The sequence below is a fragment of the Triticum urartu genome, chromosome 4A (assembly GCF_056163025.1).
Source record: "Triticum urartu cultivar PI428250 chromosome 4A, HENAU_Tu73, whole genome shotgun sequence".
In the NCBI taxonomy this organism is placed as follows: Eukaryota; Viridiplantae; Streptophyta; class Magnoliopsida; order Poales; family Poaceae; genus Triticum; species Triticum urartu.
The window spans coordinates 51,251,085-51,266,360 of NC_141876.1; positions in this window are offsets into that span (position 1 = coordinate 51,251,085).

Consider the following 15,276-nt stretch of genomic DNA (forward strand, 5'->3'; position numbering starts at 1 on the left):
AGAATATTCTTTGACTCCCCTTGTGTCGAATCAATAAATTTGGGTTATCAAGACTATTTTCTGGCGCCGTTGCCGGCGAGCATAGCTCTATTCTTTGAGTCACTTGGGATTTATATCTACTTATCATTATGAAGAACTTGAAAGATCAAAGAAACAAGATTTATCCCTCAACTACGAGGGAGGTAAGGAACTGCCATCTAGCTCTGCACTTGATTCACCTTCTGTTTTGAGTAAGCTTGCGACACCAAAACCTGCTTCTGCTATTGACTCTGATATGTCACATTTGATTGATGATGCCACTTCTGCTATGCATGATACTTATGATGAAACTACTTCTATGCTTGATACTACCGTGCCACTAGGTGAATTTCTTGATGAACAACTTGCTAGGCTAGGGAGAATGAAATTATTGAAACTGATAATATTGATGAAAGTGATGATGAAGATTCCCCCCCTAGATATGAATTGCCAGTTGTTTCTGAGGGCTATGTTATGGATGAAGAAACTGCTAGAGACTTTCTTGCTTGCAATGATAGAAGTGATCTTAAGAAGTTATTAGCTGAGCTTAAAGAAAAAACTCTGAATGCTAGAATGAAATATGATCCTGCTTATGCTACTCCACCTATCTTTGTTACTGATAAGGATTATGATTTCTCAGTTGATCCTGAGTTAATTACTTTGGTTGAATCTGATCCTTTCGATGGCTATGAATCTGAAACTGTTGTGGCACATTTTACTAAATTAAATAATATAGCTACCTGTAACGCCCTTGATGCGACTATATCTCCCACGTGTCGAAGCACGACTTAGAGGCATAACCGCATTGAAAGCAATGTCGCAAGTGAGGTAATCTTCGCAAACAACCCATGTACATAAATAAAAGGGGAAAGGTACATAGTTGTCTTACACTCGCCACGTCACACAAATATCATAAATAAGTCATTACATTCATCCAATCACTCAAGGTCCGACTACGGAACCAAAATAAAGATCAACCCCCAAATGCGACAAAGTCCCTGATCGCCCCAACTGGGCACCACTACTGATCATCTGGGAAAGACACGCAGTAACGGTGAGAGTCTTCATTGAACTCCCACTTGAGCTCGGTCATATCATCTGGAGCGGAATCATCGGTCCCTGCATCTGGTTTTTGGAAGTAAACTGTGAGTCACGGGGACTCAGCAATCTCACACCCTCGCGATCAAGACTATTTAAGATTATAGGTAAGGTAAAGGTATGATGTGGAGCTGCAGCAAGCGACTAGCATATATGGTGGCTAACATATTCGCAAAAGAGAGCGAGAAGAGAAGGCAAAAGCATGGTCGAACAACTATGATCAAGAAGTGATCCTAGAACAACCTACGTCAAGTATTACTCCAACACCATGTTCACTTCCCGGACTCCGCCGAGAAGAGACCATCACGGTAACACACGCGGTTGATGCATTTTAATTAAGTCAAGTTTCAGGTTATCTACAACCGGACATTAACAAATTCCCATCTGCCCATAACCGCGGGCACGACTTTTGAAAGATCAAATCCCTACAGGGGAGTCCCAACTTAGCCCATCACAAGCTCTCACGGTCAACGAAGGATATTCCTTCTCCCAAGACAATCCGATCAGACTCGGCATCCCGGTTACAAGACATCCTCGACAATGGTAAAACTAAACCAGCAACACCACCCAGATGTGCCGACAAATCCCGATAGGAGCTGCACATATCTCGTTCTCAGGGCACACCGGATGAGCAAGACGTTGGGTAGGCCAGCCCAGAGTTGCCCCTGGTAGCCCCGGATATCGCTCAGTTGGACCAACACTTAGAGAAGCACTGGCCCGGGGGGGGGGGGGGAGTTAAAATAAAGATGACCCTTAAGTCCGCGAAACCCAAGGGAAAAGGCTAGGTGGAGAATGGTAAAACCAATGTTGGGCATTGCTGGAAGAGTTTTATTCAAGGCGAACTGTCAAGGGGTTCCCATTATAACCCAACCGTGTAAGGAACGCAAAATCCGGAAACATAACACCGATATGACGGAAACTAGGGCGACAAGAGTGGAACAAAACACTAGGCATAAGGCCGAGCCTTCCACCCTTTACCAAGCATATAGGTGCATTAAGATAAACAAGATAATATGATGATATCCCAACAATAAACATGTTCCAACAACGAACGATCTCCAATCTTTACTTGCAACTAGCAACGCTATAATAGGGGCTGAGCAAAGCGGTAACATAGCCAAACAACGGTTTGCTAGGACATGGTGGGTTAGAGGTTTGACATGACAATATGGGAGGCATGATAAGCAAGTGGTAGGTATCGTAGCATAGGCATAGCAAAAGAGCGAGCATCTAGCAAGCAAAGATAGAAGTGATTTCGAGGGTATGGTCATCTTGCCTGCAAAGTTCTCAGAGTTGCCTTGATCCTCGAAAGCGTACTCAACAGGCTCCTCATTCACATACTCGTCTCCCGGCTCTACCCAAACAAGAACAACAAGCAAAAGGAACACAATCAACCACGTGCAATGCTCAAACAACATGATGCAAACATGGTATGATATGCGGGATGCGATATGTGATGCATATGCAAGATTTGGAAAGGAATGATTGAACCTGGCCTCAACTTGGAAATCCAAGAGTGCCACTGGAAAGAGGAGTTGATTTCAGTTGAAATCGATATAAAGATCACCGGAATCGGATGCACGGTTTAGAAATGGCAAGCAAAACAAACATGGCACTGGTCTGCGATAAACAGCAAGTAGCCTTCTAAATGCATCAAGAACAACATGATACAACACTCCAACATGACAATAAAATAAATGTCAGGGATCCACTCATGATGCTTGACAAAATATGAACACTGAGCTACGGATAATTCACTCAGTAGCAGCTTCAAACAAGCATGGCAAAAGTGCAAAAGATAACAGGTTTCAGACTTAGTGAAATAACAAGTCAGGAATTTATCATCAGGAAGCAATGTTTAGAGCATGAAAACTACATGCTACAGGAACATATCATGGCAAAGCAAGGCATGGCATGAAGCTACTCCAAGCATATAACAAAAGTCCCTTAGTGACCATGAGCCAAAAGGGATCAGAAAATACAATTGCAAGCATGTGAACATAGCAAAAACATAAACAGATTCAGACTTGGTGAAAAACTGGAGCATGCAAAACAGTTAACAAGTAGGCATGTTTACGAGCTCGATGCACTCACTAAGAGGCATTGCATGACAAACTAAGCATACACCCATCAAGAAGACATGGCATAGAAGCTAGACATGGCAAGAACAACAACATAGCATGCACGGATCAACAACAACAAGCTCGACAAAATCGCTAAACATGTTAACAATCTGCCAGGAACATTTTATAGCAAAAGTAGAGCTCGATTGACTCAAGCTAGGGTGCTCCATAATTGCAAACAAAGATATGGATGGATAGAGCACCACAATATCTACAAAACATCCTTACTGATCATCCTCAAAAGAGGCACGGATCACTAGGAAACAACATGAACATATGACATAAAAACAATAGCAGGACAAGGACTTAGTGAAATTCTAAGTCCCTGAAATCAGCATCATTGAGTAAGCTACTTTGCATGCTTGTGCTAGTCACCACAAAGATCACAAAAATACATGGCATATACCCCTGTAAAGATGGTATGACATTCTTCAAAATACATGTAGAGCTCAGGATCATAGCATGCACACATTAATCATGACAAAAGATGGTAAATGTGGCACTGTGCAGGGTAGTGGGTAGTCCCTTCACACAAGAAACAAGTGATCTGCCTAGTTGGGCATTCTTCAGCTGGGTGACTTCCTTCACAATTAGGGCATTCATCATCGTGTTCTTTATGGGTGTGTCCGATTTCTCCACAAATCTTGCATGCACATGGTTTCCTCATATCCTTTCCATAAGGCTTCAACTTCTGGGACACAAACTGAGACTTTAGCAAAGTTAACTTAAATTCTTTCCAAGTGGTTACTCCTTGCCATCCATTGATGGTTTGATACATCCTCCACCAAGTAGCAGCACCTCTTTCAAAGCATTGAAGAGCATGCTGGGCCATATCCTTTCCGACTATAGGGTTGTTCTCCATATGATCCTCCATGTTCTGAATCCATCAGTCTGTCTCCAATTGACTCATCGGTCCAGAAAATACAAGCTCATCTCCATTCATCATCTATTGGGTCCATGGGTTTGGGGTGAGATAAGAGAGATAGAGAGGGATGCACACAACACAAACAAAAGTTTTGAAAGACAGATTTTTGTTGTGGCTGTCGAAAAACATCAAACAAATGACAGCTCACAAACGTCGCATCTAATGCAGGTATATAACAGGGGTTTGGTCTTCTAAAGGTCAACGTCGTCAAACTCTTCAAGTCTATCTTCGGTGGCTTCTTCCTGATCATGCTTGTCTTTCTCAAGTTCTTTTGCCAGATCAATCTCTGTTGACGTGAAATCTCTCGTGACATCCTTGAATATTTTGGAATTGCATTCCAAACTTCTAGGTTTCAACATCCTTGGCATGAGCCATGGTCATACTGTCCTTCAGTTCCTGACAATTCTCCGGTATCTCGAGGTTGTAGCTCCTCCAGCTTGGCTACTTTCAGCTTTTGGTTCCTGAGTTCTTCACGAAATGCTTCCTTGTCTAATACGGCTTCATGGAGCTCCACCTTAAACTTCTTGATGTAATACTCCAGATCCTGGTGATACACCGGCCAGGGTTAAAACTTCATCTTACTATTAGGTGCTCCATCAGCCTTCTTCCATCAAATCCATTCTGAAGAAATGCATCCTTAACTCAGCACGGTGACAGTAGCATCAGCGGGCGATGACATCACGGATAACCATGTTTCTGCTCTTGTCATTCATGAGCTATCATTCCATAGTTGATATCTTCTGCCTTAGGGTTTTTTCTTAACAGAACTTTGAGTTCTCATGCTCCTTGTTTCAGTCTTTCTCCGATACACCTTGATCTCGGGTATTGACAACTTCCATAGTCTGCCAAGTTCCATAAGGGTAGCCTTCCTAGGTCATACAAATCTGGGGATTCTTCAGAGCCTCCAATTCTCCTAGTCTTTAGAGTCTTCAACGTTGTAGTTTCCATTATCATAATGTATGGTAAAATCTCCTTCATTCCATAGTGGTCTCAGTTGTCCGATATCTTGTACTTCTTGGAGTGGTCTCATCAGTCGAATCTTCGTGTGGTCAAAAGGGGAAAGGGGTATGGTCTCACTAAAGGGAATTTTTGAATAAGCTCGGAAGAGAAAAGAAGTAAAAGATCTTTTTGAAAGGGAAAGTTGTAGAGAAAAATCTTTGCTATGGGCTTGCCAATTTCTAGGGTCACGTCCTACAGTCAACATGTGCTCTGATACCATCTTGTAGCGACCCGACCCGAATGGATCAAGTCTCTGTGCTTATGTGTCATCCCTGGATCAGTATGCTGACACACACAGTACTCGAAGGATTTATAACAGAGGTAAATCACATGTATAAAGTAACGTAAATACTATTACCTCAATCCATATAGCGGAAGCAACAAGGTTGTGGTTTCCCATCAACACCAACGGCAAAGTTGAGTGTAGAAATCGTAACCCTAACGTATCACTTACTCGTCGTAAGAAACCTGCAACATAAGACGTTGCAGCCCGAACGGGTCAGTACATTGAATGTACTGGTAAATTCACACCATAGAGAATAATGAACAATGGCTATCACTACATGCATATTTGGCTGGTGGAAAAGCTCTATGGTTATAAGGTTTTTGCGTAAAGCCAATTTTTCCCTACTGCAAAGGAATGAATTTATTTAACTATCATGGTGGTTGTGAAACATCGAGAATGGTTGACAGCATTCTCAATCCCAATTAAAAGTACAATTAAAACCCAACAACATTAATTAGAGGTAACATGTTGAGATTCACATGATATTCAAGTACTAGATACTCAAGTTGTCCATAACCGGGGACACGGCTAATCATGATTAGTTTGTAAACTCTGCAGAGGTTTGCGCACTTTTCCCCACATGACTCGATCGCCTCCGTTTGGTTTCTCGCACTACAGGGTGTTTGAGAAGACGGATGACCGAGACATAGTCTTTCAGAAGCACTAGCACCTTACATGTGGGGTAGACCGGTACACCTACATCCCCTACATCTGCTAGTCCACCCCGTAAGAGTTCGCACAACTTAGTCAACTATGCCAGAGCCCATAGTAGCATGTGGCTGCACACGGAAGTATTTAGCATGAATTATCTTATGATCCCTTTGAGCCTGGGTGGCGGTCCAAAAAAAACAGGCAAGTCCTGATAGACATCAGGTGCCTCAATCCACCCAGATGTGTGTTTAAGTTGCCACCTTAAATAAACCATTAAAATTATCAACTCACATCTGTCATGGATATCACTCACCCAATCCACGTCTACCAGCATAGCATGGCATAATAAGCAAACGTAGAGTAACTCCCAAAGGTTTCATAATAATACAGGTAATAGGTACTACCTCAACTACTTCCCATCCCACAATTTAATTAGATCCTAATCATGCAATGTGTGAGGATTGATCTAATGCAATAAAACATGGGTTGTAGAAAAGGTATGATCAAAGTGTGAACTTGCCTGCAATGTTGGTGAAGATGATGCGCACTCAAAACTCTTGATAGATCTACTCGTCACACTCCGGTCAATCTATCGTAAGCAAACAATAGTAACCACACAATAAGTACTCATCTAATGCACAAGTAAAACTCGAACAAGAGATCGAACCAGATAGTTCAACTTAAGAACTCCGGTTGCAAAGAAAGAACGAACCGAACAAAGAAACGGAAAACAAACGGCGGAAGAAAACAACTCGGTTCTAGCAAGTTGAAACTAGGTCAAAATTTTACCGGGGCAAAAACTTGTTTAAGTTGATTAGACGGAACGGCGGTTTCGAGACGAAACTCCAGGCGCTTGAATCACCTAATTCCGATAAACGAGCGAGAAGATAAACTAGAACGAAGATCGGATCTGAGATCGCGATCGCGGAATAAATACGACGAGAAGAAAAAGAAGAACGGTTAAACGAACGGGCGTCGTTAACCGGGGTTAATCGGTGATCACGTTCGTTGAAACGAACGGTCCGAAAGAAGAACGAAAACCGATCTAGAAAACCGGAACAGTTTGGCGAAGAATCGGAGAGAAAACGAATCGGTAGAGAAGAAAAGAATCGGAACGGTTTATAAGAAAAACCGAATCGAGGGAAAGAAGAGACGCGGCGCGGTACCTCCGGCGAATGGCGGTGACGGCGGCGTTGGGCGGCGGCGGCGATGCACAAGGCGGCGGCGGCGCGGCAAGGTGCGGCGGCGGCGGTGACGCAGGTCGGCGGCGGCGCGGCAAGGTGCGGCGGCGGTGGTGACGCAGGGCGGCGGCGGCGCGGCAAGGTGCGGCGACGGCGGTGATGCAGGGCGGCGGCGGCGTGGCAAGGTGCGGCGCAGGGTGAGAGGCGCGGTGGAGGCTTGGGGCTTTTGGGTTTGATGATTTAGAGGGGGGGTGTGGGAGTATTTATATTGGGGAGGGGTGAGGACACTTGGGGTAGGGGACAAGAAATAGACTAGGAATAGGAAAAAGAGTCCTAGAAGAAAAAAGAAAAGAAAACGAAACAAGGAAAGAGTAGGGGCTAACCTAGTCCAAAAAGGACTAGAGGCAAGAGGCGGCGCGGCGGCCTGGCTGCCTGCGCCTTGCGCGCCTGGCGCAGGGGAGGCTGGGGGCGGTGGCTTGGCTTGGGTTTTAGGCCCGGCTGGCCTTTGCTCCAAATTTTTTTAACTGATTCCGCGCGCAAAAAAAAGAGATCTAAACGAACTCCGAAAAACCTAAAGTAAATTTTTCCCGACTCCTAAAAATGAGCCAAACAAAATGAACTTTTCTCCGGACCTAAAATGAAATTTTCGAAAACGCGCATTTTTCCCTATCCAAATAAAATGCAAATAAACTCCGGGAATCGAAATTTGATTTATTCATTAGATCTTCATTTTTCCTATATTTTGGGAAATTCATATTGTTCCCTCTCTTATATTTTTGATAACGGAAAAAATTATTGAAGATGAAATAAATAAATCAAATGACCCTCTTTTCAAATTCGAGAAAACTCTCAAATATGAAAATAACGAAATCTCCAACTCTCTCCGAAGGTCCTTGAGTTGCGTGAAATTTCTAGGATCGACCAAAATGCAAGAAAATCAGATATGCATGATGATCTAATGTATTCCAATTTGAAAAATAAATTCAAAAGAACTTTGAATTTAATTCTTTGAAACTCCCAACTCATATTTCATAATTTGAAGAAGTCATTTTATCTTCTCTCGTGAAAATCATTGAGTTGCTTAAAGTTTCTGAATTGGAAATATTTTCAAATGAAATTCAAATATTTTCAACACCCCTTGTCATTTAAATAAATGGAAGAAGTCATTTAAATAAAAGAATTTGAATTCACGAAGATCAGAAAACAAATATGAAAGTTTGGGAAAGTCCTTTTATTCCCTCTCATTTAACTTTCAAAAAGAATTCGAATTTCACTCAATTCACGCAATCAATCAAACAATCAATCAATCTATCTATGTGTTTATAACATTCCAAAATTTAGAATTTTGGGATGTTACAAGGCACCGGGGCCGGATCCGGGCCGGAGGTGAATGGGGGCGGCGTCGGCGGTCGTCGGGCGGCGGCGGAGGAGGTCGCCGGCACGGTGCGGCGCGGCGAGGCGCCGAGGAGCTTGCTGCGGCAGCGGGGTAGCGCGGCGGCCGGCGAGGAGGAAGACAACGGCGGCGCGGCGGAGCGTCGTCGGCGGCAAGGCGCGGCGAGGAAGGGCGGCGGGGAGGCGCCCTGGTGGCGCGGGCGGCGGATGGGCCTCGGGGGCCCAATTTGGGCTCCCCGGGCCGGCGGCTGGATGCGTGGTAGCTCAGGATTGGTGGCGGCGATTCGTCCGGTGGTGGCGGAGGCTAAATTTTAGGGTTTTGGGGGGAGAAGACCCGGGATTTCGTGGAGGGGTCTATTTATAGAGGTAGAGGGAGCTAGGAAGCTCCAAATGAGATGCGGTTTGCGGCCACGCAGTCGTGATCGAACGCTCTAGATGATGGAGGAGGTTTAGGTGGGTTTTGGGCCACTTTTGAGGGGTGTTGGGCTGCAACACACACGAGGCCTTTTCGGTCCCTCGGTTAACCGTTGGAGTATCAAACGAAGTCCAAATGGCACGAAACTTGACAGGCGGTCTACCGGTAGTAAACCAAGGCCGCATGACAAGTCTCGGTCCAATCCAAAAACGTTTAACCCCCACACACGAAAAGAGGTAGAAAGGGACACCGGAGGACATAGGAGCGCCGGAATGCAAAACGGACAACAGGGAAAATGCTCGAATGCATGAGACGAACACGTATGCAAATGCAATGCACATGATGACATGATATGAGATGCATGACAAGGACAAAACACACGGAGACAAAAACCCGACAGCGATGAAATGACATAACTTAGTGCCGGAAACGGCAAGATTTGGAGTACAAATAAGGTAAATTACATCCGGGGTGTTACAACACTCCACCACTACGAAAGGATCTCGTCCCGAGATCTAGGACTAGAAAAATTCCGGGTACTCAGAACGGAGGTGATCCTCGCGTTCCCAGGTGGCTTCACGGTCGGAATGATGTGACCACTTGACTTTGAGGAATTTGATAGACTTGTTGCGAGTCTTGCGCTCAGTTTCTTCAAGAATAGCAACCGGGTGCTCACGATAAGAAAGGTCTTCTTGGAGATCAATGTCTTCGAAGTTGACGGTGTGGTCAGGGGTCTTGATGCACTTGCGGAGCTGAGAGACATGAAACACGTCATGCACGTTTGCAAAGTTGGAGGGAAGCTCAAGTTGATAGGCGAGATCGCCTCTCTTGCTGACGATCTTGAAAGGACCCACGTATGTTCTTCCCTTTGATACCAAAGCGTCGAGTACCTTTCATTGGAGAGATGCGGAGGTAAACATGGTCTCCGATCTCGAAAGCCAAGTCACGATGCTTGCTATCATAGTAGCTCTTCTGGCGCGATTGCGCGGCTTTGAGATTATCACGAATGACTTTGCACATCTCTTCTGCCTCTGTGATCAAGTCATTGCCAAGAAGTTGATGTTCACCAGTCTGTGACCAGTTAAGAGGAGTACGACACTTCCTGCCATAGAGAATTTCGAACGGGGCCTTGCCCGAACTCGCTTGGAAGCTGTTGTTGTAGGAGAACTCGACATATGGAAGACAATCTTCCCACTTCATACCGAAGGATATGACGCAAGCCCTGAGCATATCTTCAAGAATCTGATTTACTCGCTCAACTTGGCCACTAGTTTGAGGATGAAAAGCTATGCTGAAACAGATGTTGGTGCCTATGGCCTTCTGAAAAGAATCCCAAAACTTAGAGGTGAAGATGCTGCCATGATCTGAAGATATCAACTACAGAATGCCGTGCAGAGAGACAATCCGGGAGGTATATAGCTCTGCCAATTGAGCTGCTGTGATAGATTCTTTGATAGGAAGGAAATGAGCCACTTTAGTGAGTTTGTCGATGACAACGAAGATAGCATCATTGCCACACTTGGACTTTGGAAATCCAGTCACAAAGTCCATCTCAATATGGTCAAACTTCCATTCTGGAATGACAAGAGGTTGGAGGAGACCAACTGGTCATTGGTGTTCTGCCTTCACTCTTCTGCAGACATCACATTCATTCACGAACTGAGCAATCTCGCGCTTCATTCGAGTCCACCAATACGACTGCTTGAGGTCATGGTACATCTTTGTACTTCCAGGGTTGAAAGTGCGTTATATCGATTAGAGGGGGGGGGTGAATAGGCGATTTTTATGAAAGTCTTCAAAACGTGGAAGTTATGAAGACAAACGATAGAAATAAACCTATTACCCTGCAGCGGAAGGTAGACTACACTAGGCAAGCCATAGTCAAATATTCAATGGAGTGAAAGCACAATGACTAATAGCAGCAATGTAGTGAGGATCAGGTAGGAAGATATTATGAAGCCGAATAGAACACACAGTCACTCAGTGAAGATAAAAGATAGTGCAATCATACAATGACTTCGCAAGGAGTAACAGTAAGTAAGGAGAAGGGAAGGATAAAACCAGTGACTCATTGAAGACAATGATTTGTTGGACCAGTTCCAGTTGCTGTGACAACTGTACGTCTGGTTAGGGCGGCTAGGTATTTAAACCTGAGGACACACAGTCCCGGACACCCAGTCCTGAACACGTAGCTCAGGACACCCAGTCCTCACCGTATTCCCCTTGAGCTAAGGTCACACAGACCTCGCCCAATCACTCTGGTAAGTCTTCAAGGTAGACTCCCAAACCTTCACGGACTTCGTTCACCGGCGATCCACAATGTCTCTTGGATGCTCAGAACGCGACGCCTAACCGGCTGGAGGATTCATAGTCCTCAAGTGTAATAAGTCTTCAGATCACACAAACAAGAAGACTTAAGTGATGCCTAATTCTCTTTGGCTCTGGGCGGTTAGGGATTTATCCTCGCAAGGAATTCTCTCTCAAAGGCTTCGAGGTGGGTTGCTCTCAAACGACAAAAGCCGTACACTAACTCTGAGCAGCCAACCATTTATGGTTGTAGGGGGTGGGCTATTTATAGCCACTAGGCAACCCGACCTGATTTGTCCGAAATGACCCTGGGTCACTAAGGAACTGACACGTGTTCCAACGGTCAGATTTCAAACTCACACGGCAACTTTACTTGGGCTACAAGCAAAGCTGACTTGTCCGACTCTGGATAAGATTCGCTCTCATAGTCTTCACTCGAATACATAGGTTTTGGTTAAGCATCACTTCAGTCATTCTGTCTGGTTCTCTTGGACCCCACTTAACAGTACGATGGTTCCTATGACTCAACAAAGAAGAAAAAGAACTACGAAAGATCTAAGTCTTCGAGCTCCATAGGCTTCATGCGATGTCTTCTCTTGTCATAGTCTTCAATGTGAATATCTTCATATACCACCTTTGACTTCAATGTCTTCATACATTTTTAGGGGTCATCTCTGGTAGGAAAACCGAATCAATGAGGGACTTCTTCCTGTGTTATCCTGCAATTCTCACAAACACATTAGTCCCTCAACTAGGTTTGTCGTCAATACTCCAAAACCAACTAGGGGTGGCACTAGATGCACTTACAATCTCCCCCTTTTTGGTGATTGATGACAAACTAGTTGAAGTTTTCAACGGGGAATATAATATGTGAAATTTTAAAGGATAAGGAATTGTTTTCATAAGTTGCAAGGGCTCCCCCTGAAGATGTGCATATAAGTAATTTGCTTTTGGAATGCAAATGCACATGGCAGGTTGTGCTTCTGGAGATCCTCTTCAACTTATGATGACAATCCACTATGCATGTGAAGGTATGTGAAGATAATGACATGCATAATGGAAAATGGACGTCTGCAAAATGATCTAAGTGCAGAATTTATCGTCGCACATGCGGAATTTATCATCGCATCACAAAGTGGCAAATAAGTAGCAGGCGACCATCGAGTTTAAGTGTTACAACTCAAAGAACCAAATGTATCAAAATGAGAGTTGTAAACACGAAGCAAAATATGAAGCACCCGCCCATATGGACCCGCTTGAAGACTATCAAACTCATAGGCTTCTCCCCCTTTTGTCAGTAAGGACCAAAAAGGTGTGAAGACAAAGAGCATCTACTCGTTCCCATGAAGAGTAGGTGAAGCAGCAGGGTCATCGGTGGTGTTCGGCTGTGCAGAAGAGCTTGGAGCAGTGTCGAAGCGTGCTGAAGGAGGTGGCGGTGAAGTAGCATCATCTTCATCCTCGATCACTCTGGCATTCACAGTTGCAGCAGAGGAAGAGAACTCAGAGTCTTCAAGAGATGGAGTTCGTCGCAGCACTGCCCTTCGAGGAGGTGTGGAGTCAAACTTGAAGCGCTCAGAGAAGCCATCCTCTTGAAGATCATCTTCAGAACACATCAGCGTCAGCCCTTTCCATGTGCGTCGAGAGGTTTCATGGGCAACAAAGGCATTCTTGGTGGCAAGATTGCGAATGCGATTAACATCCACCAAGAGGCTTTGCATTTGACGCTTCAGCCAGTCATGATGCCTATCCTGTTTCTGATGAAGAGACACAAGAAGCTCTCAGTCATTGAGAACACGAGTGTGCTTCTTGGGTCGTGGGGCAGTTGTACTATCAGTGGCTTCAGTGAGAGCAGGATGCGGTGCACGTGTAGTGCCAGCCAAAGGATACACACGAGTGACTGCTTCAACTCCTTCAATGTTCCGAGAAAAACTTTGATTCTCTGCATTCTGAAGACTTAGAGGTTCCTTGGCAGGCTCAGGATAGATGGCTTCAATAGACATATCCACATCACGCAGAAAGATCCGATGATTGCGAGCAGATGGCTGATATGAGATAGCGGAGTGAAGTTTGATCAGCCGCATTACCCATGGGGTGTAGAACTTCAAGCCAAACAGATCAGAGCCTGATGCAGCAAGTTGGCGAATGAAGAAGTCCTGTGCATTGAAGCATTTGCCATGAAGAATATAGAAGACCAAAGTCTTCATTGCACCTTCCATCTTGGCATGTGGAGAGTGTCCTTTGATGGGCCAGAGAGTTCTCCTTATGATGTGATAAATAGTTCTTGGCAGATACTCAAGGTCTTCAACAAAGAACTCTTTGGGATATTCAGCATCTTGGGGCAATGGCTTCATCATACTGAGCATCTGACTCATGTTAGGTCCAGGCTTCTGAAAGATGCTCTCCACAGCTTCACTGTGAAGTTGACAGCCAGATTCGTAGAGATTACCAGGAGTGGGTAGACCAGTGAGCTCAATGATGTCAAAGGCTTTGGCTTCGTGATGAACATTTCCTGTCATCCACTCCAGGACCCAAGTCTTCGGATCTCTGTTATACCCGCGGATGTGAAGTGTGGCATAGAATTGGAGCAACAACTCTTCATTCCAATGCTCTTGGTCAGTGACGAACGGCAACAATCCAACCTCTTTGAAGCAATCCAGAGCTTCTTCCAGACAGGGCAGACCAGCTATTGCTTCAATGTCAAGACGCTTGTGTGGGAAGATGCGACCTTGATTGTATAGAATGCAGGAGTAATAGCTTCGCTGCGCATAGCTCCAGAACCGATCAGATGATATTCTTTCCCTTGAGTAGGGGTTCCGAGAGCTGTTGAAGAATGTGTTGTCTGCTCTGAAGCCATTGATACTGAAGGATCCAGGTGCTGATGCAGGACCTGGGAACCTGGGCAATCTTGGGATTGGCTTCTGTACCTGAGGCCTGTGCTCAACATGATAGTCGAACTGAGGACCGGCAGCAGGCGCAGGAACAGAAGCAGTGGGATCAGTGGCTTCGCTGACTTCTGGTGCTTTTGTTGGTGAGGGCTCCACATTAGCTTCAGCCATGACAACGTCAGTGTCTTCATTGGTGTTGGTGGTGGCAGCCTCAAGATTTTCAACCTCCACTTGACGAGCTGGAGGGTCGGTCACAGTCACGTTCTCCTCGAGAACCGCTTCTTGGTGGGACAGGGGAGTAGCAGCTTGTGGGACTTCTTCTTCATCGGCTGATGCAGCCGGAATGTCTTCAAACGCAGAGACTGGAGGCCTTGGTCCTTTGCGAAGCCTGCGCAACGCAGGCAACGCCTGTGTAGTTGGAGTTGGCCGGGCCTCAAAGTCTTCTTCCTCTTCTGGGCGATCAGCCCATGAAGCATCCTGAGCAATTGGCGTCAGAGGACGACCAATGCTGATGAGTTCGCTGTGCTCGAGCTGAGGAAGGACTGCACCATCTTCTACATGGTCATGGTGACCAATGTCTTCAGCAGCGATGGGATCAGCTGCTGGAAAGTCTTCAACTTCATGAGCCTTTGTGAAAGCAGGCTCATGGATTGCCAGTTGGCGTTTAGCGTCAGGATGAACCATGGAAATGGGTTCAACAATCAAAGGCTCTGTGGGAGCAGCCCATTCTTTCTTGGTCTTCCTCTTCTTCTTGGAGGGGGCAGTAGGAGAGGCTTCGGGATGTTTCCTCTTCCTGGCTTCAGCCTCAGCAGTCCTCGTCTTCTTCAGCTCTGAAGCGGTTGACCGGGCCTTTGGCTTTGAGCCAGTCATGCGAGTTGGGAAGACAATGGGATCTGCTTCCTGCCTTGGTGCGAGAGGTTCGGTCACAATGGGCTTCTTCTTCTGCTTAGCAGCCATCCTAGGATCAATGCCCGGACGCCCAAGGGCCTTGCGCTT